This window comes from Pteropus medius, unplaced genomic scaffold (assembly GCF_902729225.1).
Source record: "Pteropus medius unplaced genomic scaffold, Ma_sr-lr_union100, whole genome shotgun sequence".
NCBI classification, from domain to species: domain Eukaryota; kingdom Metazoa; phylum Chordata; class Mammalia; order Chiroptera; family Pteropodidae; genus Pteropus; species Pteropus medius.
The window spans coordinates 4,390,837-4,415,702 of NW_024346150.1; the positions used below are offsets into that span (position 1 = coordinate 4,390,837).

A 24,866-nucleotide genomic window follows, 5' to 3' on the forward strand; every position below is an offset into this window, starting at 1 on the left:
GACTCTAATGAACAGAATTCACAGAATCGTACTTGGAATCTCAAAGCCTGGAAATGTCTGTCACATATTGTTTCTCAAACGGGGCTCAGCCTAGGGTAGCCGGCGTACTTATTGGACAGTGCACAATGCTGAAGTCCACAGGCTGGCCACAAGGTGGCAGGATGCCACCAGCAAGTCCGTTCAAGTCCAAATCCCCCTGTGGAACAAATATTTGCTCAAGCCCCAACTTCACACTGGATCAAATCAGACCAGGGCCCAAGATGACAAAATGAAATATTCCAATTACCATAAGCCCTAAACCTAAACTAGTGCCAAAAAGTGTGCTAATGACATTCTTCTGCCTAAATTCTCAGATCTTGTTCGAGACAGTACAATAGGCACCTCATCAATCTTCACCTACAAAAAGAAACCTTAAGATGACCATGAACTTATTCCAACACAAACGACTACTTCTATTTGCATGAATTCCAATTTTCAAACGCATAAAGGAATTGAGAAACTTTTGGTGTCAGGAGCAACCTTCCAGAATCTCCAGAACACTCTTATTACAATATTTTCTTATAAAGATGAAAATATTGTTATAAAATAGTCAAATCTAAATTATTTCTATATAATTCAATTACCATAAACATTTTAAAACCTGTATTTTCCTACCAACCGACCTTTTTCTGAGCTATCTTCTCTCTTTTACTCCTTAAAAAAAAATGAATGTTTAAGGATTGTAGAATAATTTAGATATAACCTAATGATATACAAGGTTTTACACAGACTCATAGTGTTTTAGAGTCAGCTGGTAACTGGAAGATTATCTGCTTTAATGCCCTCATTTTCCCAAGGAAGAAACTAGTATTGCCAGAAGTTACATAACTTGCCTAAGATAACACAGAAAGTCATTTCAGAATTGACACCTGAACTTTTGTTCCTGACTTTCAGGATAGTTGGGATTAATTTTGACCTTTTATTTAACTATGTCAGGAAACTCATGATTTTCCTTTACCCTATAGAACAGAAAGCCACTAGCAAGGAGAGAGAATACCACTCCAGTAGTGTACTATCTGATTCTAGCAGTTCAGCTGGCTCTGTATTAGAAATTCAATAGCACTTTCATGTGTACAATAAGAATAATAATGCCTACCTGTTGGCTTTATGGTGAGGATGAGACATAAAGAATGAAATGTGCTTGGTACTGTGTGACAAGTGGATATTCAATGAATGCCCTATGCATGGAATGAAAAGCAAAAGATTGAAGTGTCCATCTCCATAAAAGAAAAAGCAACACATCTGTCTTTTGAGATCTTGAGGCACTAGTTACAGAGTATTTTGGAAGGAAGATGGCATCATACAAACCAGCGGTTCTGTGAATCAAGGAAGGACTGGTGGCTAGTTTGCTCAAAGCATTTAGTCTCATTATGCGGCAGTCGGTGGTAAATGGATCTTACTACTATGAGTGTGTGAAACTCACATCATCCCTCTAGTGTGGCTTCAGAGAAGAATAAAATTGAGAATCACTAATTAGGATAATTTTCTCAGTTCACCACCGGACACCGACCCATAGCGGCTGTAACCTTTCACCTGGAGGGGTGAACTAGAACCCTGTGTATCCACCGCGTGGTCAGAAGAACAAAATGTGGGTCCCTGACTCCAAGGCAGAGCCCGCCTGAGCATTTTAGCAAGCATCAAATAAGTAAACCCAAAAACATCCATAAAACTACCTAATCAGCAGGTACATGAGAACTAATAGCCAATGTTGTTTACCCACCTTCCTAACAATAACACTGAAGATGATTAAACCAATTTTGGTAGGCTGGGGTAAATGAGCAGTAGTACCTGAGGTGAATGTAAGTAATTACATAATTTTAAGCAGTGCAGTTTTGATTACACCGAAATTACAACCTGAAAATGAGAGTCATGAAAATGACTGGCAAAAAGAAAATCAATATGATGTAAGACCACTCTCCATTTAATTAACTCATTGGTGAGTCATGTTCAATGATCATAGACCACAGGTGGACCCTCTCAAAACATCTTTATTAACAATAAAAATTTTATGTGACCTATAAAAAGAACTTCAATAGCAGTTAGGACAAAACCTATTGGAGAAGCATCCTGATTACTACAATAGTAAAGCCCCAAAAATAAAAACCCCAGATGACACAGGGCTAAGTCTCTCCAGAACCTGAAAAAGAACTCACCAATTCACAGCCACTCAACCAGGATATGAAATTGGATAAAATTCAGACAGAAGGAACAACATGCCCTTCCCTGGACTCTGGAGACCCTGAGCCCTGTCTCACAAGGTATGATGATAAAGTAATGTATCTGATGTTAAAAGAAACACATCCAGAGCTTCCTAAATGAGCCTTGTGTCCTCCAAAGCAGTCACTTTAGGAAGCTGCATATTTGCGTCAGAGACTCTGCAGCAGCTCAAATATTAACTCTTCTTTGGGATTTGCCTTCAGAGCGTTAGCATGTTCTGCCAAATTTCTACCCTATATAAACCTCGTACATGTGAGGGTGCAGTTGTTTCTAGAAAACTTGCAGAATCAACTCCTGGGGGAAAATTGGGTGGTCAAGGCAGATAATAACATTTTTGGATAAAATCGAGTTGCATATAAGTCATTAGGACAATTTCCCCTGTGGTTTATAAATTGAACCATATGGTTCATCTAGTGGAAAAGATTCACCTTCATGAAGGATGTCAGAACAAACCTTAAGGTATTACTAACATGCGTGTTTCTTTTTTTCATTCTCTCTTCTAGTGCCTAGCTTTATTTTAAATGAAGTTTTTGTTTATTAATTTTCACAAAGAAAATTAGATGCGATAGTCCCTACATTGTTGACATAACATTCAAACCTGTAGAGACATTTTTTAATTTATTTTTATAATTATTATTATTATTTTTTTTGAAGAAATGATTTTAATTAATTTTTTCCCTGCCAAACTCCCCACTCTCTTCTCCTCCCTCCCCTCTGGTAACCACTAGTCTATTGAACATGTGTGTTTCTGACTTCAAAATAAAGGCATCTTAATTCCAGGTCTTAATCATTTTGCACGGCACTGGGTCTCTGAAGAGAGCAGGCCAATTGTTGAGCTGGAGTCCTCTCCTCTGGATTCCTCTGGATTTATTTTCCTTGTTGCTTCTTTAGGCTGTTTGTCATTCAGCTTATTTTTCCATCCCCATGTTCTCTGTATATTGGAAATTAGATCCAAAGGATTATGGTAATCAAGGTGCCCTCCATGTTCCAAACTAATTGACAGACATTAATGAAGCTTGGTGTAAACTCACCAGCCCCAGGGACTTGGGTGAGACTAAACAATTGGTAAAGTGAGTGCTGGGTGTTGTAACTTTTTTTCCTGAAGTTCACAGGAGATCATCCAGGATGCTGGTTCCTCTTTTAACACTCATTAGTCAAAATGACAATGCCAGGCTCGCAAGCACAAGTTCTTCAGAAACAAGAAGTGAATTTAATCTTCTCCAAAGGGGCCTGATCTAAGTACCTGCTTCAGCTGCAAACCCATGGGCTGGGTTTTGTCACAGCGAATAAGCAACAACAGGGGCCTAATCCCACCTGCCCACCTACCTATTTTAGTTTCACTCTCCATCCTGAGGGCAATGACTCCATACAGGGAGGTTGCTTGTTCAACTACGGTTGCCGAATTCACTACTACAAAAGGGACATTGAATGGGGCCCTCTTGGGTACCCACACCATCAGGCACCCACCAGCAGTGGGAACAAGGAACAGGGACCCAAAGGTGATCGAGTGTTCTTGTTAGCCATGCATGGTACATGTTGCACCGCTTGCTTTTTTCAAGAGTGGCACAATATTTAAGACAGTAGGAAAAAAAAAAAAAACAGAATTTGTCAATTCTATAAGCAAGTACAACTGGAAAACCTCAGAAAAAAAAGATGCTTCTGAAGACGTTTGCCTCTGTGCCCCTGAGCAAAACATTCGTGTGATAACTCAGAGCCAAGGTGGCTCTCTGTCTGAGACTGCCAGGATGGCCTCATTTCCAGACTGATAACAAAGATGTGCAATTAACCTGGATAAGGCAAACTGGCCCAGGTTGTGAGAGAGAGAGAAATACCACATGCCCAGAGTAGCGCACACACGTACACACACACGCACGCGCACACACGCACGCACGCACACACAGAGCCAGGATTTGGCCTCGAGCACACATAGATAGATTTAGACAGTCTAGTTAAAGTGAAACTCTTAGGGCAGCTCCGATAAGTCATTCCATCTTTCTACCATATAGCAAAAAAAAGACTGAGAAGACTCCTGGGACTGCTTGGCGGACGTCGGACTGCAGTAGACTCCTCAGTGCTCAAAGCTAAAAGGGAGTTCTTTCCATGGCTGGTAGACACATAGCCTTTGGCCAAATGGAAACTCAATAACTTCGGCTAACCGATCCAATCAGGTAAATTTCCCCCTAACAGACACCAAGCTGAAAATGTAAAGAAAAAAGAAGAGCACAGTATTTAGGAAAATGGATCCTACAGGCTGCTCTACCTGCTGCTTCAGCTCAGGGAAGGGTCCTCTAGTCACTGCTTTTAGCACAAGAAGCTTGTACAACCAGTGCAGCTGATAGCTTGCCTGCCACTGCCGATAACCCTCATTAGCTGCCTCTGACCTGTTGAAAAGCTGAAAATAGAAGCTTTAGCCATTTTCTCCACAACTCAACTCATATAATTCCATCTCTCTAAATATTAGCAGCAGCCCAGTAACACCATCATTTTTAAAATACTTGTCCCCCTTTACCTTTTTTGACACCTATGACCACCACCCTACTTTTCCTCAGGAAAAAGCTTTTAATGTAAAGGCCGAAGTGCCTTTCTTTTTATCTGCTTTTCTCTCTATGTAGCTAGGGATGCTCTTTTTTCTTTTTCTTTTTCTTGATGGCTTTTATACTCGGTTAAAATCACCTGGAAAAATCAGTAGGGAAGAATAGATTATTTTCTTAGTTGCCCATTGGCCATAGTAACTAAAGTCTACAGGAATCCATTTTCCATTAAAGTTTTGTAAGCATTTAAAATATTCACTTGGATGCTATGTGTTTTCTTTTGCATCCCAACTGAGGTTCTTTCCTACCTTGAGGTCTAAAGACTGGATGATTTTCTGCTGTTGCTTTACTAGCTTAAGATAAATTTTCTTTACTAATAAGCAAACACCCAAATCTGTTCATTAAACCAGTGACCTTTTGAATTTTCTAACATGGTTCTCCTTCTGAGCTGGAGCCAATCCTTGACAGCACTTTGGCTGATGGGCACACACACATTAAACTGTCTGCCCAGGATATATTCTTCTCCCTGAATTAGCAGGATTCTCTGCATTAGAGGACAGACAGGCTCTCTACAAATCATAACCAAAATTCACCACAGCTTGCCTTTCCCAGCTTCAGTGCTGATTCAAATGCCCTCTCAGATACATCAGAGGACTAGAATTGCTCAGCCCCCCAGCCATCACACTATACATCCTTATCCTAAGGGGACCTAACTCCAACTGGGTTGACATATCTTGTAAGTCCTTAAAGGCTCTCAAAGATCAGACTTCTCAGAGATTTTATTTATAACACAGATTTCCAGGCCTCACCTCCCCCAGACTGTACTAACATCTATTTCTGACCGGATAGATCTTAGTAGGATCCATGAAATTACATTTTCAACAACCTCTTGTCTCCACCCCAAGTAAAGGATCCCCAAACTCACTTTGACAAACGAGTGACCTCCAAGAGTGTTCATCTCAACGGCTTCTGATTAATGCTGTGTTCATTCATTTAGTCAACAAATAGTGACCTGCTATGTGAAGGATGTCACTCAAGGGGCAGATGAATTTCACATGGACCCCTACCCTCAAGAAACTTACAATCTAGCAGGAGATATGAGACCTGAGCGTAAATAATTACTCAAAGAGAGGAAGAGATTTGTCATGAGAGAGAAACAGTGTTTAGAGGAGGTAAGATTGAAGTGAAAGGAAATTGGGCATGACTTTGTGGAGAGGTGATATGTGCATTAAACTTGAAAGAGCGTGTGGTATTTGGGCACATGGAGGTAGAAAAGAAGAGGCGTCCTGAAACATGGCAGATATGAACAATGACACAGAGCTGGGGAGCATGGGGCTGAGTTGGGGAAAGGGAGTCATTTAATTGGCTTGGAATACAGGGGGCATAGAACCAAATGAGTTTATAGAAGAAAGTTGCAGCCAATCCTGGAGGGCTTTGAATGCCAAGGACAGTGCCATAGTCCCAAGTATGCGCTTAGGGGTACACCTGGCAAAGGGATGGACTGTGAGCAAAATTGCAAGTAGACTTAAGCTGTCGCAAGCATGAGGCGACATGGTAGCCCTGTGTATTTGCCCAGGAAGGTGGGAAGAAAGTCCACTGAGCTTTTCTCTGTAAGGATCCCTCAACTATGCAGTCCAGGAAAGAGCCTCGGACATTATTCCTCAGAATAAGACGTCCAGTGTAAGCTCACACCTTGCCTTGCAGCACCCCACTAATGTTAGAAAAGGGCTAGAGCTTTTACCTGTTGATTTTACCACCACAGAGCCTGTAGATGTGCCTTGAGATGGAAAGATGAGAAAAAATGTAGCACGAGAGTGCTCCATGCTCTCACATTTTTCTCCTCTTGAGAACACTGCTACAGTTGTGCTCACACACATGCACACGCGTGTGTGCACACACACACAGGCAAAATTTAGGAGAGCCTGAGCTATACTCTGCTGGCAGGCTGAAAAATAAGAACACAGTATTATTAACACTAGACTTTCCCTGGCCAAATTTCCCATACCCAATTTAATGAATAGGTTTTATTTATGAGTAGAGTGCTCTGTAGACTTGCAAGCATTTTGCAGCTTCCCTGATATCTGCCCAGGAAAAACTGTTAAATATACCAGTCTTTCTGTAGTCATAATAGTTTCACCTCCACCACACCATCACCCCTCAGATAGAAGTCCCCGCCACGTTCAGAGGTTGACTGTTCATCTACACATCAAAGGAGCTTGTGAAAATCCATAATTAGAAGGATAATGCCTCCGAATGTACTTCAGAATCTCCAACAGCATAGATTACGTGAGCAAATTGTATCAATAAATTAGCTGCCGCCCTATTTTTCACCTTAGTCTAATCAGAAATACAAAACAACATGTGCCAGAGAAAACTGAATTACAATCAGAAGCAGGGACCCAGGAGAAGCAGATGAGTGTAAGGATTACTTGCCCAGGTGATGGGTCATTCCTCCAGATCTAATCAGAGATGAGACTAATGTGTACTTTTTCACAGAAGGGGTAAGGGAAGAGGGTTTTTTCTGCTTGCTTTACGATAGCAGCGCAAAGTGCGATATGTCCCATCTGAACTTTTGCATGTCATATATTAAAAAGGGCCATTCTCTGAGGAGTTAGGAATACAACACCTTCTGCTCTCCACCGAATTTGCTCCTGGCAGAAAGAATATGCCAACAAATTAAATGTATTAACTGCCGAGTCCTACAGCCAGGCTGGCCCTTTCCTTGTATGACCTGATAATTGTGGATCAGGTTTTAGTAGAGGCCATGAAGAACCATCTGAGGGTTCATGTCCCCCTTTGTATGAATGTGCAATGACATATCCTCAATTCTAGCTTCCTAGCAACCATCTCCGTCTGCCACAGTTTCAACTACACTCTGATGTTTCCCCACGACCTAATGAAGAACTGGCAGAAAACGCAACTCCTCAGTGAAAATCGAATCCAATGAAGATACAGTAAAGATGTTTCCTGCCCTGCTTAAGTGAAACATAATTGTGTTGATTTCCCCTTTCTGTCCCTTTCAGGAACTGTCACCACAGTGGTGCAGAGATACTGGGTCAGCTCCAGTGCAGATGCAAGTGAAAGCAAATCGAAACAGAATATGGGATGTAGTTAACAATACTATATTTTATACTTCAAAGTTGCTGTGATAGTAAAGCTTTAATGTTCTCACCATAACAACAACAACAACAACAAAATAGTAATTTTTGTGAGATGAAGAATGTGCTAACTAACCTCATTATGGTACACATTCCACAATATATACGTCTGTCAAATCATTGCATGCCTTAAACTTACACAATGTTATATGTCAATTATATTTCAATAAAGCTAGAATTTTTTTTTTTAATTAATTGAAAAATATGGAATGTGGACCCTCTACAAGTCAACACTGGCCTCTGTAGAGACCTGGAAATAGCTGCTAGCCAAGGCTGGCAGGACTGGGGTCAGCAATGAGGGATCTTTAGCAGATCAGTTTGCAGGCTGGTTCCTGCTGGGAGGACAATTAGGACCTACAAAAACTGTTCCTTCCCCACACACTCTTGGGCATCTGGGATATCTGCCAAGGCTGCTGGCCCTGCCCCCACCACCCACAGGCACAGCCTAAATGCTCATGGAGGCAACCCACACGAACTCACACATTTGCAAACTGCCACTGGCTAGAAATAGAGAGCCGGAAATAGGGCTGCCTTAGAGGGATGCTCTGCAGATGCTTTAAGCTGGGATAAATCAACCTGGGGACCTCAGATTTCAGAATCCTGGAACAAAGAGTCCAGAACTCTGTTTTTAGGTATGGTAGCCACTTGTCATGTGTGGCTACTGAATTCCTGAAATGGGGCTAGCCCGAATTGAGATCTGAGCTGTGCTTTAAGTGTAAAATGTATGTGAGACTTTGAAGACTCAGCATGAGATAAAAAATGTAAAATATCTTGTTAATTTTCATATGATTAAATGTTGAAATGAGAATATGTTGGATTTTATTAGCTTCTTATTGCTATTGTAACAAATTATTACTAATTTAGTGGCTTAAAACAACACACATTTATTATCTTACAGTCCTGGAGGTCAGAAAGTCCAAAATGCATCTCACTGAACTAACATCAAAGTGTCCATAGGACTGCATGTCTTTCTGGAGACTCTAGGGGAGAATCTATTTCCTTGCTTTTCCAGCCACCAGAGGCCACCTGCATTCCTTGCCTCGTAGCTCGTTCCTCCATCTTCAAAGCCAGCAATGTTCCATCTGTCTGACCATTCTTCTGCAGTCACATCTTCCACTGACCACAGCCAAAAAAAAGCTTGCAGTATCAATGTGATTAGATAGGGCCCAGATAATCCAGAATAATCCAGAATTATCTCCACATCTCTAGGCCTTTAACTTAATCACATCTGTAACATCCCTTTTGTCATGTAGGATAACATGCCATAGGTTGTAAAAATTAGGACATTTTTGGAGGTCATTATTCTGCTTACCACATAAATATGTTGGATGAAATACAATTATTAAGATGAATTCTATCAGTTTCTTTTTTACTTTTTTTAATGGGTCTACTAGAAAAATGTTAAATTACATAAGTGGCGTGCATTGCATGTCAATCAGAAAGCACTGGTCGAGGGCCTTTCTAATCACCAAAATTCACTAATATGGATCATTTTCAGGTGCCCTGACCCTATCTGGGTCATGGAGGTCCAGCCCTGAGGTGAGCTCCTCTACGAGAACACCGTCACATGGTATATACTCGAGATCGTGTGAGTGTACTGTGCTTGGGTTACCACACGCCCTGTTTGCCAGGGAAGTCCTGGCTTATGCTGATGTCCCAGCAGAATTATTACTGGTGTTCCCACTCACTCTCAAAATGTCTTGTTTGAACAATGCATTAAATTTTTGCCATACTCACGTGTTATACGTGAAGATAAAGCTGCTCACTCTTCAGTCAAGTGGAGCCTCCAATCAGTCTGCTAATGGTGATAATGGGCTTGCATTGATCCACATGTCTTGTCCCGCTGTCCTTTCCCCGTCATCCTGACGAGCAATGGCTCCATCAACAAGCACGGCTGACCAGCACTCCCACCCTCAAACCTCAGGAGCAATTTTTGCTCCTCTTCTTCTGAGGGGAACATGTTGACTGCCCCTTCCTCTCCCCTGGAGGGTTAGAAGAGGGATATTACTATCCCAGGAATCCTGCTGCCCTCTGTCAGCCCCACTCTCTAGCCATTTTTGTAAATGGAAGTGGCGGTAACATAAGTTATTCTGAAACCCATCTCAGAAAGCCTGTGTAGCTGCTGGATGCTGAGCATACCTACCAGTCAGCTAGGGCTGACGCCTTAGTAATTATAAACCTGGAAGGAACAGGAAAGTTTCTCCACAGGTATTCACACCCTCCTACACATATTCCAACATATTTTCTTTCAATGGGCCTCCCTCAAGGGACAAATTCTTCTAGATCTTAGCATTTAAATTAATTCTGCACAGTTGTTACGTAAAACAAACACAAGTCTCAACATTCATGTAATTGCAGCTTGAAGGCAAAAACAAAAGAATGGTGACAGAAGAAATGAAACTAGGCAAAGCTTGCACAGATTACCTCCATCATAAACAAGCAAGCCACAAGCACATAAGTAGTCTAAGGGGGAAGTGACACTTCAGGCCACTCCGTAACTGCTTTTTGCAACATCCAGCTGCTGACAAGACCGAAACAAAAAATAAAATTCATCAGAAATGTTAGAAGACGGAGTCAGGAAAATAACTCAGAGAGAATCAAAAAGATGGACAGTCAGAGGGGAAAGATAAATGTTTCAGAATCAACTCAGTAAGTCCGACATCCAACGAACAGAAGTTCTAAAAAGAGAATGGAAAAAGTGGAGGGGGTGGAATTATGAATAATCATGACAATAATGGTAATACATTTTAGATTGAAAATTCTCCACAAAATGAATGAAAAAAAAATCATGAAAATTAAATTTCAAAACCAAACATTAAGAGGAAAAAAAAAAAAAAGACTCCTGTAGAAAGCCTGGCCCTCAGACTCCTGGCCCTCAGAATAACATCACCTTGAAGATCAAAGATGCAACAATGCTTTCAAAATTCTAAATGAAAATTATCCTCAACCTAGAACACTTTCCATGATAAATCAAGGAAAATGAAGGAGGTAGTATTTTAGATAGGTTCTCAAAAATTTAATTCCCATGCATCCTTTTTAAGGATGTTGATGGAGGATGTATCCTAACAAAATATTAGGGGATACCGATACAGCACTTTCTGCACCAGGCCCTATTGGAAGTGCTTTACATATATATTAATTGGTTTCCTCCTCATCACACTCCTGTGAGGTGGGTACTATTATTTCCATTTTTCTAAGGAGGAAACTGGGCTCAGAGAAGTTCGGTAATTTACTCAAAATCTCACAGCTAGTAAGTAGTGGAGAAAGAAGGGACGAAACGAAGAAGTAAGACAAGGGACCCAGAAAAAAAGGGGCTTTAACCAAGAAAATAGAACAGAAAAACTCAGGATGTTGCAAAGTATAGCCCCAAGATGTCCACTCATCAGACGATATTGAGCACAGACAGTCCAATTTGGAGCTGAAGGATGGCGGGTTCAGGAAGGAAGTCTGCAAGGGAGAGGAACCAATTGATAAATTATCTGATATTTTTAACACTCTGGAAAATGAAATTGATCAATGTATGACAGATCTGGTGGGATCTAATCATACCACACTATTTGGCTCTATAGCTAAGACATAATAATGTAAACACTAATTATTGATTTTATTTAAAAAAAGTTTTGATACAAACTAAAATAAGAAGGGATAAAATGTGTGTGTTGAAGGACACGAGAGTGACACAGTATAAAAATCTAAATCCTCATTAGCCAAACAGGGAGACAGGGAAAATGTACAGTCATTAAAAATCTTTTATTTAATATAAGTATGTCATGCAAACCAATTGTTCAGCCGTATACATGTAGCCTATGGCTTTGAAGTTTCCTGTGTTTAAAATTAGAGGTGAAATTATCGTTTGGGTGTTGTGAGGCATGGTAAGCTTAAATTTTTTCCTTTAGACCTTTTTTGAATTTTTCTAAATTTTTTTCAGTTAAAATACACCTCTTTTCTAATTGGAAAAAAACTTTAAGAGAGAGAGAGATGCTGTTTCAGAACTTTGGTAATGTATTTGAGTTTTAAAACTAGATTCAGATACGACTTTGATAAAAACAAAAATTTAATTAGAAAGGAAAGAATTGAAAAAAGGGAAAGTTAATTTCTTTTAAAAAGAGGAACAGAAAGGAAAATCAATGTTCCTGTATCATACAGGAATATTTAGGTTTTCTAAGTGACTCAAACCCAACAGAACATACTCCAAACGAATTTCTTTCACATGTTTTGTCATATGGGACTCTCAACAATGTTATTCAAAATGACAGGACATAAGTTAAGGAATGGAAATCCTTCATTTCCTAGAAACTGCTCAGTGGAGGGTAAATGTTGTAACATAAAGTAGAAAGAAACACTGGGCTACCTCCTACCCGAAGTACAATTCCACGAAGGAAAAGAAAGAGAAGAGAGTGAAGTGATGGCAAAACTCCCTTTCCTTCACAACTGCTCCCCATGCATGAATCCAAGAAAAGCAACCAAGAAGCCCCACAAATGTATCCTTCTCCTTTTCTAGCCCCGAGGCATGGCTATTATCACAGGACTGCAGGGAGTTTCGTGTCAGAAGGTGACTTGATGGAACCCTCTTCCCTCACTCGTAATTTACTTAAATGCCAAAAAATCTTAATGCAGCCTGTCAACCGCTCCATGTAACATTTAACACCCATGACCTCACTTGAGTCTCTAACTCTCTTTAAGTACTTTAAAAACGCATTATCATCTCATCTCAATTTATAGCAGGGTCTTAAAGAAATGCCATTTCTTGAAGTAAAATGTCACATGAATCACAGCTGCAAACTGCTGTGACAAAGCCAGCCTGATTGCAGGACACCCCACAGCATATACAAAGGCAAGAAATCTTCTGCTCTCAAAACAAAGAGAAGATATGTCTGTCTGTTATAGAATTCCCAGCATCAAGGAGTACCCTCAAAGGGGTACAAAAAAATTTCTGTTCAAAAACAGAATGCAAGCGGGTCAAACTTATGGTGACAAAAGATTTGACTTTGGGTGGTGAACACACAATACAACAGGATGATATATTATTAAATAGTACACTCGAAACCCACATAATTTTATTAACCAATATCACTCTAATAAATTTAATTTTAAAAAAGTAGAATGCAGACTTCTGGGTCATTCTGATATGTTCCCCAAATCACCACACAGCCTCTCAGTTCAAGTGTAGTGGAGACTTTGAGAATGGCCCTGGAAACCACTCTCATGGTTTTCCAAGGCCATGAGGTGCGTGGAATAGAAGAATGGGGCTTAAAATGTCCCAGAAATTCTGGTACAATACTGATCCTAGAGTACCTTGATATAAAGGTCTGAAAAAATGGCTGACTGAGCCAGAAGATCCTCTAGTACCTTCAGACAAAAATTTTCCCAAGAGGTCTTCAGTGATAACCCATAGGGTCTCAGGATGAGTGCAGGCTCTGAAGAACCCCCAAAGTCCCGGGAAGTGCTAGAATTAAGCAGCACCAACTCCCATGGCATAAAATCACAACAGATGTTTTCTGGCATATGTTATAATAACGGACCCTGGAATAACCTGGTGCTTCCTGGAGGCCATACTCAGCTCCTGAAATTGTCTTCCACAACAACCACTTTCTGACAGGTATTGATCAGCACCTTCCCCTGAGTCCTCCCAGTATAGATGAAATTCAGATGTCTTCCCAAGGGCTTCACTCTCTCCCCACACTCTACCTTCATCCTTAATGCCCATTGTACCTCCAAGGAATGTCTGATGCTCGGGCCTGATGACCCAACTCTCCACCAACTGGTCTCCTCCACCACCTCTCAGACTGCTTTCTAAGCTGTTTGCCAAACTACAAGGCAGCTTCCAACTAGTCTCTCCCGATTAAGTAGTGTTGAACAAGCTCAGAGTCTGGAGGCTTTTTCTAGAAATAAATGATAGTGATTTATTCAAGGGTCTTGGAGTTTGCAAACTGGAAACACAGGCAAAAATCCAAAAGCGTTCCAAAGAAGACAGATATTTAAAAGTTTTTATAATAAAACATACATTCTTGAGAATAATCAGTCCTGCATTCTTAGCCCTAGGATGGGTCCAGGACCTTTATCAGTCAGATATCCGGCAATCAAGACGATGGATAGCAGGTGGTCTGGGTAATGTATGTCAGGTAGATGTATACGTGAGTCCTTCAGGGGATAGTTAGAAGGTTAACTGGAGGTTCAGATGTATAACCAGGCATTGACACAGGACTGGAAAGTTCAATAAAGTTTAAGTTCTCAGTCTAGTTAGAACAAGAATGGAGTATTTCCTCAGGCCTCAACCTTCATAACGTTAATAATTTAAGCAGCTTGTAGTGTGTACTCCCTAGCTACACTCTTTCCTCAGTAGAAAGTGCTCACCTGTCCACTCTGTGCTCCCTGAAGGTGGGGTGTGAATGGCATCACGTGTCTTTTATTGCCTAACTCAAATGCAATCCCTCTCAGGCACCTACCCTCCTGACTTGGTGGAAAGTACAATGTCTGTCCCTTTTATAATCACACGTCCCTTCCCTCCAATCACCAGGGGCTTACAGAACCCAGAGGTGGCAGGGAATGTCGGACATCTAGTTTCCTCACTGTCCTTGCTCCTTGCAGAGAGCGAGTGGTCTGCCATTTGGCCACCCTCATTGTTCTGCAAGGAATGGGCTTTCTGAGCAGGCAGGCCTGTGAAGCTTCTTCTAACCGGCTCTTTGGCCCAGCCCACTCCGGAACACTTCCAAGTCCTGCCACCTCAGGAGTCAGGCTCAGCGCCTTTCTGGACTTGACACTCAAGTCTGAGCTCCTTCCTTTTAAGGCCTTGAAATCCAACCCTACCCGGAGGCCAGCCTGCTTTTCCAATTCTGGAAATACTAAGCCTTTATTTGCCTGATTTTCTTTAATAAAGGGGCATAATTGCCAGTGAGGAGGCATTTGATGTTCCCCAGGGGCAGACCCTAGAATAGGAAAAAATCGTTTATATTTAAGGAAGGGAGGAAGAACAGAGAATAAGGTCAGTGTAGATGTGCCGTAAGTACAATTTTTAGATACCACTTGTATAAAATAGGATTCTTTTGTAATGCATGTGTTTATTCATCAAACATTTATGGAGCCTGCTATGGGCCCATTAAAATGCTAGGCAATGGGAATGCAGACAAGAGAGATGCAAGACTAACTAACCCTCAAGGTAGGTTTCTGTAACCATCTGGAAAACAGCCATCAAAAAGGCTCCTATCCACCATTATCATTTTAAGCCACCTATAATTACTTGTCTGTAGGCACATAGCATAAATTTTCCTACCTTAAATTACTTGTTAGTTACTTTACTTTTCAGAGAGAATTGTAGATCACATTTCCTTAGGGTAGAGCCTACTCAACACCAACAATCACATGAGTTTTCACAGACTCGTCACATGAGTTTTCACAGACTTGGGTCTATGAGATGAACATAAAACTCTTTCACTCAGAACACTTGATCCCTCTTACAGAATTACAGGTGGCAACTCTGCCAGTTCTCTGATTACCTTTTATAAAGAAAGCAAAGCTCAGAGAAGTTAATTAATTTCCAAGGATGGGGCCAATTCACAAGGGAAGGCCTAGGTATCTAACCAATGAACCATCTACATACAGAAGCAATTCCCCACTCCCAGTTCACAAAACTTTATCTTCCTTACTGGAAGCTGAAAGAAAGTGGGAGCGTTGAGCTGCTGGGAAGCGGGGTTGAAAGGTCCCTGTATTGTCATCAGAGTGAGATTTATCACGAAGCTAATAAAGCTTAAGCTTCAGGGCTCTGCACTTGCCCAAGCTCCTTTGGAGGCTCATACTATAAAAAGTAGTCCCTCATATGCCTTCCAATTAGGAAACTGTAATTTCTCACTTGTTTTAAATTTGTAATTTGTTGGGTTCTGTTTTCTCACTTTAAATTAATATTTGTCATTTGGAAATAAAAATTTGCTAAAAATATTTTTTATCCTTTTCCTTAAATAGGCACCCCAAAATTGTACAAGTTCCACGCAAACTGGTTGCCCATCTGGTGGTTGACCTCACAGCTCTGTTTCTTCTGCACAGGGATGGTGGTCACAGCATACTAAGGCACAGAGAAGGCAATTGTCTGCACCTACAGACATCATCCCTCACCTTACCCACCCAATAGGGAAACCCATATGTAAATAGCACTTAAAGTTAATAAAAACACACCTATTGACTTCCTACAAGTCAAAGAATAAAACAAAGACTACCAGTTGGAGTTGGGGTGGTTGCCAGGCAAGGAAACATCTACTTAGTAAATTAACTGAGGAACTCACAGAGCGGGGAAAGTCAGTGTAATAAAGGAGGTTTCATGGTAGTTATGCTAATTAAGGATTGAGAACTCTCCAGAGGGCTGAATGAGTCTATATATCTGGACACTGTTGGTTAAAACAGCCCCATTGTTCCTTGGTCAGGAAGTCTTTGCTTAGCTCCAGTAAGGGTCTGGTGTCCCCCAGGCCATTGAAGCCTCACAGTCATTTATCAGCTTCCGCTGGTCAGAACCAGCTGTGATGACACACGGTGTTCCGTTTTGGTATCTGCTGGGCAATAGCTGCTGAAAGTGGAAATTTTTGTTTTAACATACAAGAAAGGAGGAGCAATAAGGTAGTCGGCTTAGGGTTAATCCACTCAACAACCATGTTAGATAACATATTACTAAATGATTAAATAAACTTAAAGTGCCAAAAACAGTATCTGGTACATAGTAAGTGCTGCGTCATTATTTCCTAGTATTATTAAAATCATCTACATTTTATAGTTGGAGAAACTGAGATCCAAAGAGGTCAAGGAACTTTCTCAAGATCACCCAACTAGCAATGATGGAGCTAGAGTACCAGTCCCGGACTCTGACTTCAGAGGTAGTACTCTTTCTTCAGCTAAAGCTGTCTCTTTGCAAAGAAATCTGACACATAGAAATCCCTGGATAAATATCCAGTTTTCTAAATTCCTACGAAAACTATTCTACAAAGAGAACTCTGAGCATGCAACTTATTCGCCACCTCCGAGGGCTGCAGTTTTAGTCTTTAGATAGGAGTTCGGAAGTGGGAAAACCTCAATCCTGTGGAGCACAGCCATTTTTCCTTCAGTCCTTGGGCTGTAGCGCAAGGACAAATTCTGAGACTTCTTTTGTCCAGAAAATATATGGCCTTGAAGATAGAGTACCCTCAGTGAGGCAGATCAAGTTTTCTGAAGGTGGCCACAACGATGTCTCCCGCTCTGCTTACTCTTCTTACAATGCTTACAGTGTGATTTTTTTAAATATAGACTTTATTTTCTAGAGCAGTTTTAGATTCATAGAAAAATTGCACAGAAAGTATAGTGTTTTCCCATATTCCCTCTTTCTCTTCTCTTCCCTCTCTTTTAATACACACAGCTTCCCCTATCTTTAACATCTTGCATTAACATGTACATTTGTTACAGTTACTCCGTTATTAACTTAAGTCAGTGGTTTACATTAGGGTTCACTCTTTGTGTTGTACACTTCTATGGGTTTTGACAAATTCACAATGACATGTATCCACTAGCACAGTATCACACAGAAGTTTCACTACCCTAAAAATCCCCCGTGCTCCACCTAGTCATCCCTTCCCTCTTCTCCATGAAACTATGGCAGCTTCTGATCTTTTTCTTATTTCCATAGTTTTCATTTTCCAATATAATGCAATTTTAATACTCCTTCCACTAGCATTGAGCCTGTGTCCTCTTCTCAGGTGAAACTGGATGGGCTTGTGACTTGGACAAAAATGACATTCTGTGAGTGATGATGTCCTTTGTCTCTGATCCAGGAGACTTCTGAAGCAACATTATAAAAAGCCACACAGCTCTCGTGCAGTTCTCTTTGAATGTTCACTCTTGGAATCTACCACATTGTGAGAATGCCCAAGTTGCCTGCAGAGAGACCCTGGTGGAGAGAGAGTGAACCCTCGAATAGCAGCCAGCATTAACCTGCCAATTTTATGTGAGTGAGCCACCTTCGAAATAAGCCCTCCAGCCCCAGGTGACCACACCCAGCTGGTGCCACATGGAACAGAGGGGAGCTGTCCCAGCTGAGGCCTATTCAAATCACAGGGGTATGAGCAAAATAATTGTTTTAAACCATGAAGTTTTAGGGCAGTTTGTTATGCAGCAATAGATAACCAGAACATTCAGGTATCCCCTAGGGATAGAAAATACATCTCGTTCATCATTTCATTTTAAGCAGCAATTGGGGAACTTTAAATAGGAAAGTATTTTGCTTCTTATTGTTGGTGGTGATAAAATCAAAATACAAGGCAAACATAGTAAATACAAATCCATGAGCAAAGGTATCAAAAAATTTAAGATCTAGAAGGAGGCTTAGCAATCATTTAGGCCAGTTTCCCCTAGATGATGAAAATTAAGTGATTTACTTAGAGTCATATCGCAAGTTAGTGACAGAATTAAGACTTGATCCCAGCACTCTATTTAAAAAACACAAGATAAAAACAAGTAAAATTTAGTTCTACTTCATGAAGCATGTAATCAACTTATGGACTTCACCAACCCAAAGGTTAAAAAAGTATCAATCACTTTGGAGACAGCAGGATCATATAGGATTAAAGGAACACTAAATACCTGGGGATCATATTTCCAACATCTACAATAATATTAAGAAAGGGCATCTTTCATGCCTCCTTTGTAGATTTTTCTTAGGCAATCAGTTGACTAATTTCAGCCAACAAGGAAGTAATTGTTTTATATAGAACCACTTGGGCTCTGCCCCTCTCTAACAAAAGGCTTTTAACTGTGTTGGGAGGTGATTCTCCATTGGCCTCTAATTGTTCTGCACATCTTGTGATCAAGGCACTGGTCAACTTCTGTTCTGGAATATCTTTTCAAAGATGATTGTCTAGTGAACAGCCTTGGAAAATAGAGATAGTGCCTTCCTCTGGAGCATTGGGCAGGCATGCTCACTGCCCATTATGAAAGATTTGCGTTCCTTAAACTTAGAACTCCTCTCCTACAATGCAAACACTGCATGAGCAAACATCCATATGAGTTCATCTGCGTCACCTCCATGGGACTTGTAGGCAATGTGCTGCTCATGCTGCTTTCTGTGCTGTGAGTAATGATGTCCTTTGTCTCTGGTCCAGGAGTCTTGTGTCTTCACTATTCACAAAACTGTGGCAGGCTGACTTGTTAACTTTCAAGTAGAATAAAATCTCAGACCCTTTACAGTCTTGACATTCTTTCCTCTTGTGTTGGAAATGAGGCCGGATCAACAGTAAGAAGATAGAGGTTTGAAGCTGGAAAGAATGATTACATTCATTGATGGGAATAATGAACCTCAGAAAGTGTCAACCCCGTATTTTAGGGTCTGACAAACTTGCAAGTACTTCCCTTTTCTGAGATAAGCTGTACCTAAACCTTAATTCTTTTAAATCCAACAGGACTGAAATTCCAGAACACTAAAGACGGAAACTGGCAGAAAAGGTTTACCAAGAAGCCAAGGAAACTTAAGCTCTAGGGGCCCTCACCACCCATGCCCTTCCAAGGCCCTGGCAAGAGCTCTACTAGTGGCTTCACATGATCATGTGTTTTGTAAAGTTTGAAGAAATAAACTTTTTAACCTCAATTCACAATTCCACTGTCTCTTTTCATTCTGACTTTTCCTCCATCACACTTTCCTTCATGTAAAGTGGTTTAGGAGTGGCCATGGGTATTTGGGATACCAATGCAAATGAGTTTGTGGTACATGTAGCTTGGATTTAGTTTGGGATATGTTTATACATTTCACAGTTACATTTGTGTACAGTTTAACCATCCCTCTGTAGAGATGGCTTCCTGCTGCCTACTGTGCCAACACCAAACATCATGACATGAAGACCCCAGGCCAGAAGCAATATCAAGAAATCAAAGGGCCCCATGGTACTTGCCACTGCAAGGATAGGGATAATGGCTGAAAAAAAGGACTGAAATGCATGCAGCCAGAAGTCACTCTTCGAAAATTCTTCCAATCATTATGTAATATTGTAAGCAAAGAATCCCTGGACACAATTTTTCTTATTAGGACTACTACTCAGTGCAGCTAATATAATAACAAACCTACATGCAACTTTTTTCATATTTGTTGGAAACTATGCAAAATGGGATTATCAGAATTCCTGTGTGTATAGGGTACAAACAGTAGTACAGTTGTTGTGTGAGGTTCCATATTTTATTACAGATTACATCTTGGCACACTGGATGAATCCTATTCTAACAAAGCCTGACAGTGTCTGATGAGAAGGCACATAAAATTGCCACCAATGGTTAGGAATGGCTTGGAAAAAATAGTATTCCAGTGACAAAACAATACATATTCATCAATAGATTAACAGATGCATTTAAGTGTAATTTGATTACCTGACTATATAACAAAATTCAACTTGGTGGCAATTTCAAAATGCATCTGAAGTGCTCATATAGAACTTACTTTCAGATAATTTTATATATTGTGTTCAGAATTGCTGATCACATGAAGATAAATATGATGAGAAGGAAATGTCCTGTCAAAGCCCAAAATGAAAAATCAAAAAATGAAAATTAATTAGAGTTTGAAAGTGTCAAAAACTGTCTTGCTATTAGAAGATAACAGTAACTAAAATCTTTGATGGCCAAAATTATAAAAATAGGGGGAGAAGAATCACAATAGCCAACATGGATGAAAATTAATATAGAAAAGGTAAAATTGATTAGGAAAATCAGGACACTCTAACACAGGGAACAAAAGACAGAAAGATGGATGGTATTGTAAAGGAACACACAGTTTGTACAGACAGTGGAGCAAACTTGAGACCCACAGTTGCTTCATTTTAATGAATTCAGCGACTTTTGTGTCCTTTATTTTGCTACGTGTCTTTTATGTTTGTTTGTTTTTCTTTGGTTGGTTTTGTTTGTTTTTGTCGAGCCAAAAACAGAGGGGAAAATGTACTCTCAAAATTTGTCGGGTACACAATTAATAGTCTATTACATTGCTTATTGCATTTTATAAAGTTTCTGAAATGTCTGCTTTTTAAAATTTGTAGTTTGCTGTGATTTCTAATGCTAAGCTTTCTCATTCATAACTAATTTTGTATTTGTAATTTTGTACTACTTTTTTTCAAGAAAGTCCCTGAATTATATGTGTTCCAGGCCCTTCTAACCATGGATCTGGCTCTGGAGACAGGTCATGCAATTTTATTCCCTATCAATCAATGCCAAACAATATTCAGACACCATTTTTTGCCCAAAGGAGAAAAGATTCAATTGTCTAAAAGGTTCTGGGCTAGAGAAGAGACAGATCCAGATAACCCCAGAGGCTCACTTTGTCTCTGCTTTTGGGAGTTTAGTGAAAGGTGCCAACCAGGGTTGTAGCTTTAGTTAAAAAAAAGAGAGTCAGAGGGGGCGTGGGGGAGAGAGCGCATGTTGGCAAGTATTGGCTGCTTTTTTACCTTTCAGGAAGACTCAACAACAAATTCAGTAGCAAATTCAGACTAGGGCTAACTTGTTTGAAAGCAGAGAGGGAAGGAAATAGAGCTATGACGAAGTCTTAGGGTTGAAAATCCCAATTGTTAAATAGTTACCACTTATTGAATAAATAGATGGATGGATGGATGGATGGATGGATGGATGGATGGATGGATGGATGGATGAAAAAGCCACTACTCCTTTATCTAAATTCTAGTGACAATTGCTTTATTAGTCATGGTCCTTATTGTAGACAGAAGCATCCACCGTAATTAGTTTAAACACAAAGGGATTGTTAAGGATGTAGAGGGCTAATAGAATTGTTGGAAAAGCTGAAGGAGTAGGCTACAGCTGTAGGGCAGCTTCCAGAATCAGAGCTTTCCATTTTGGAAGCAGCAGCTCCCTTTGTGGCTCACTTTGGTGGTGTGGTTTTGGAAGGCATCCTTGAATCTTATCCTAGGGTCATTTTCTGCAGAACTCTGGCCAGTATACCTCACATAATAGCAGTGGTAATAATCTGCCAGTCTCATCTCTTACCATGAGAATAAAAAAGATTTTTACAGAGCTGTACCAATAATGTCTGACCCCTATGATAAAACTCAGCACTATTGAGCAAAATGGCACTTGGAAAAACATCAAAGAATTGGGCAGTGGTATAGGCAGGAATATCTATCTTTACTGATACGAGAAGTATCAGTGAGTTAGTGGGAGCTAAACTGTGCAATAAGAACAAGGACACAGAGATGAAGTCATTTAAATTCCATCTCTGTACTATTCTGGTTCTGTGTTCTCCTCACTCCCTCCTATCACTCTGCCTCTCATGCTGCCACCATTGTCAAACAAAACTGAAAAAAAATATGCCATAGAATAGGATAATTTAGTAAATTTTTATGTTTACCATTGGAAGTAACTTCCAAAGCAGAAATGTTTTGTGACTGACAACAATTGAATTCTTTAACATTATAAAGCAGACTTTTTGTTGCCTATGTTTGGAATGTATGATAAATATCCTATGATAGCAATAAAATGCAAGTTCTCTAGGTGGTGAAGGGGAATAGCTGCTATAGACAAGTTCAACTTCTGTCACCGTATAAATTCTTCATGATACGACAGATTAGCATCAACTCCATTACCAGTGCCTCCTGGTTATTGATAGGAAATATTTTCATATCCATTATACAAACTTCCACACATAGATTAGCTCAAGGTACTTGCTAAGTCTGTTTCAGGGAAATGATACAAACATATGGTCTTTCTATGCCCGACTCTTCAAAACCTCTGTCAACAGATCTGAGAATATTTGGTTCAGTAATTTCTTTGCTGGACTCAAAAGTGTAAAATTTCTCTGCAGGATTTTGTCCTCAATGCAAATATTGTTTTCACTTCTGGAAAATGTTCATCTTACAGCAAAATGTTTTAAATTTGCTACCCCTTATGCCAGCCCATCTCTAAACTTCCCTGGGCAATAATAAATGTTTACCAGATTCACTAGGATTCACCTTTCTATCCTGGCACCAAACACTTCAGGCACTACTTGTGGTGGTTTTACTCTGTGTCGATTTAGCTAAGCTGGAATTATGCTTCCCAAAAGTTCTTTCTTCATATCGTTCCAAGCTAAGATCATACACAAGAGAAATTTGCATGAGATGTGGAAGCCACAAATTAAACGAGAGCCATTATGCTAGGAAGTTCAGTACAGGTCTCAGTGGCTGGTGCAGGCCACACACATTGCTGATCTACTGGCTCATCTTGTTAGCCTGAGGCAGCAACAGGATATCCAGTTCTTTTAGCTCCCACCGGATCACCACCTTCACCTCCTAGTCCTGGACCACGCACATGGACAGCTCCACAGCTAAAGGCACCAACTTCTACAGGTTACCAGCATCACTGGAGTTGGATACAGTGAAACATAAATACAATTTGTCCTTATACACTTCACTCGTCTATTTTCCTCTGCTTCTCAACCAGTTTTTTTTTTCCCTCAACTGACCTACAACAACCTCAGGCCAATCTCTAGATAGCTCCCCTCTGTGGTCTCTGGTAGGAAATTTTTCTCTTATCCTCCAACTAATCTCCTTCCAGAACTTGACTCCCTTAGCTCTTCAATTGTATAAAGCCTAATCCCTATAACAAATCTCTTTATCCACACCACTCACAGTGGTTCTGTTCTCCCGACTGAACTCTGATGTGCTGCTAGTGAGAAAGTTGATGGGAAACAGAGTGACAGATGAACCCATGAAATGAGACTCCAAATCTCAGCTTGTTAATCACTGCAGTCAAACCTACATTTGCTCAGGAGCACTGGCAGAAAGCAAATCAACACATCTTATTCCTAACAGTCATCAAACTCTTCACATTTTTTATGCTCTCTGATATAGCCATTCCACCCCTAAATTTTATCTCAAGGAACTAGTTATAGATTGTATAACATTTTGATAAATCAGTTGGTGAAACGTTCAAGGGACATATTTCAGTGAAAATAGATGCTCCATGAATTGCTGTCTGGATAGTTAGTTCTGCTGACTGCAGAACTTTTTGATTTGCTGAGAAAATGTGCAGAGATAAATAACTCTGAACTCAGGACTTCATGAGGGATATTTGGAAACTGTGTCCGAGGAGGAAAAAGAAGAGAGAAGAGGTTGCTGTCTGGAAAGAAGAATGGAGGATAGAAAACACAAATATCAAATGGCTAATAATCCCAAGTATCCACTGTGTAGTGTGTGGTGTGTGTTTCCGCATGAAAGATTCACGTCTGATAATTCACAGTGGGGCTGGTTCTATTTGGAGACAAGTCAAAGTGCTGACTGCTTCTAAAAAAATGGACATAATAGAAAAATGAGCAAAAATAGAAAAAATGAGGAAATATTAGAAACAGTCTAAGTGTTGAAAAATGGAATTATTTAAATTAATTAAGTCATTTCCAGGCAACAAAATATTAAGCCACCATCAAAAACTACATTGTAAAAGAATGTTTAGTAGTATGAAGAAATATCTTAAAGGAGGAAAGCACATTTCAATGGAATGTACAGGACTAACAGAGAAAAAAGACTGAAAGAGTAAACAGCAAATACTGACAGCTATGGCAATTTAGGCTGACTTTTATTTTCTTCCTTTTATTGATTTGTAATATCTTAAATTTCTATTATAAATGTGTATGTCTTTTGTAAACAAACAAACAAAAAACCCAGCAGATTTATGTAGATATTTGTAAAGTAGGTGAGTCTTTCCTACCTTTCAGCCCAAAACAAGGGCGAAAGGTAGGAAAACAAACAGTAGGTGGATTTAGGCAAGTATTCTTGTTCCAGAAATTGCTAATCTGATCCAGCTGCATCTTATCACACTTCTGTCACCCTCAGGAGTAAGGACACTGATCAACACATTCCTCCTCCTCACTCCTGACAGAGTCACACCACAAAGGTGCGAAAAAGGCCGACACAGAGATGGGACTCATTGTCTTCAAAAGGAGGCAATCTGAGTT

The 24,866-nt window shown here is 40.2% G+C and overlaps 1 protein-coding gene across 9 annotated transcripts in view; it reads right to left on the reverse strand.

Moving 5' to 3' along the window:
- Positions 1 to 24,866, reverse strand: part of RMI1 (RecQ mediated genome instability 1) — a 226,723-nt gene that overhangs the window by 51,626 nt on the left and 150,231 nt on the right. Inside the window, exon 10 of one of the 9 annotated variants that reach the window (XR_005655577.1) lies at positions 3,160 to 3,187. The exons of 6 other annotated variants lie outside the window; for them this stretch is intronic. The gene's annotated coding sequence lies outside the window, so the exon portion shown is untranslated. Of the gene's footprint in view, positions 1 to 3,159; positions 3,188 to 11,221; positions 11,393 to 18,415; positions 19,207 to 24,866 lie in introns of those variants that run through there. 2 more of the 9 variants (XR_005655576.1, XR_005655574.1) reach the window with 2 other exon arrangements.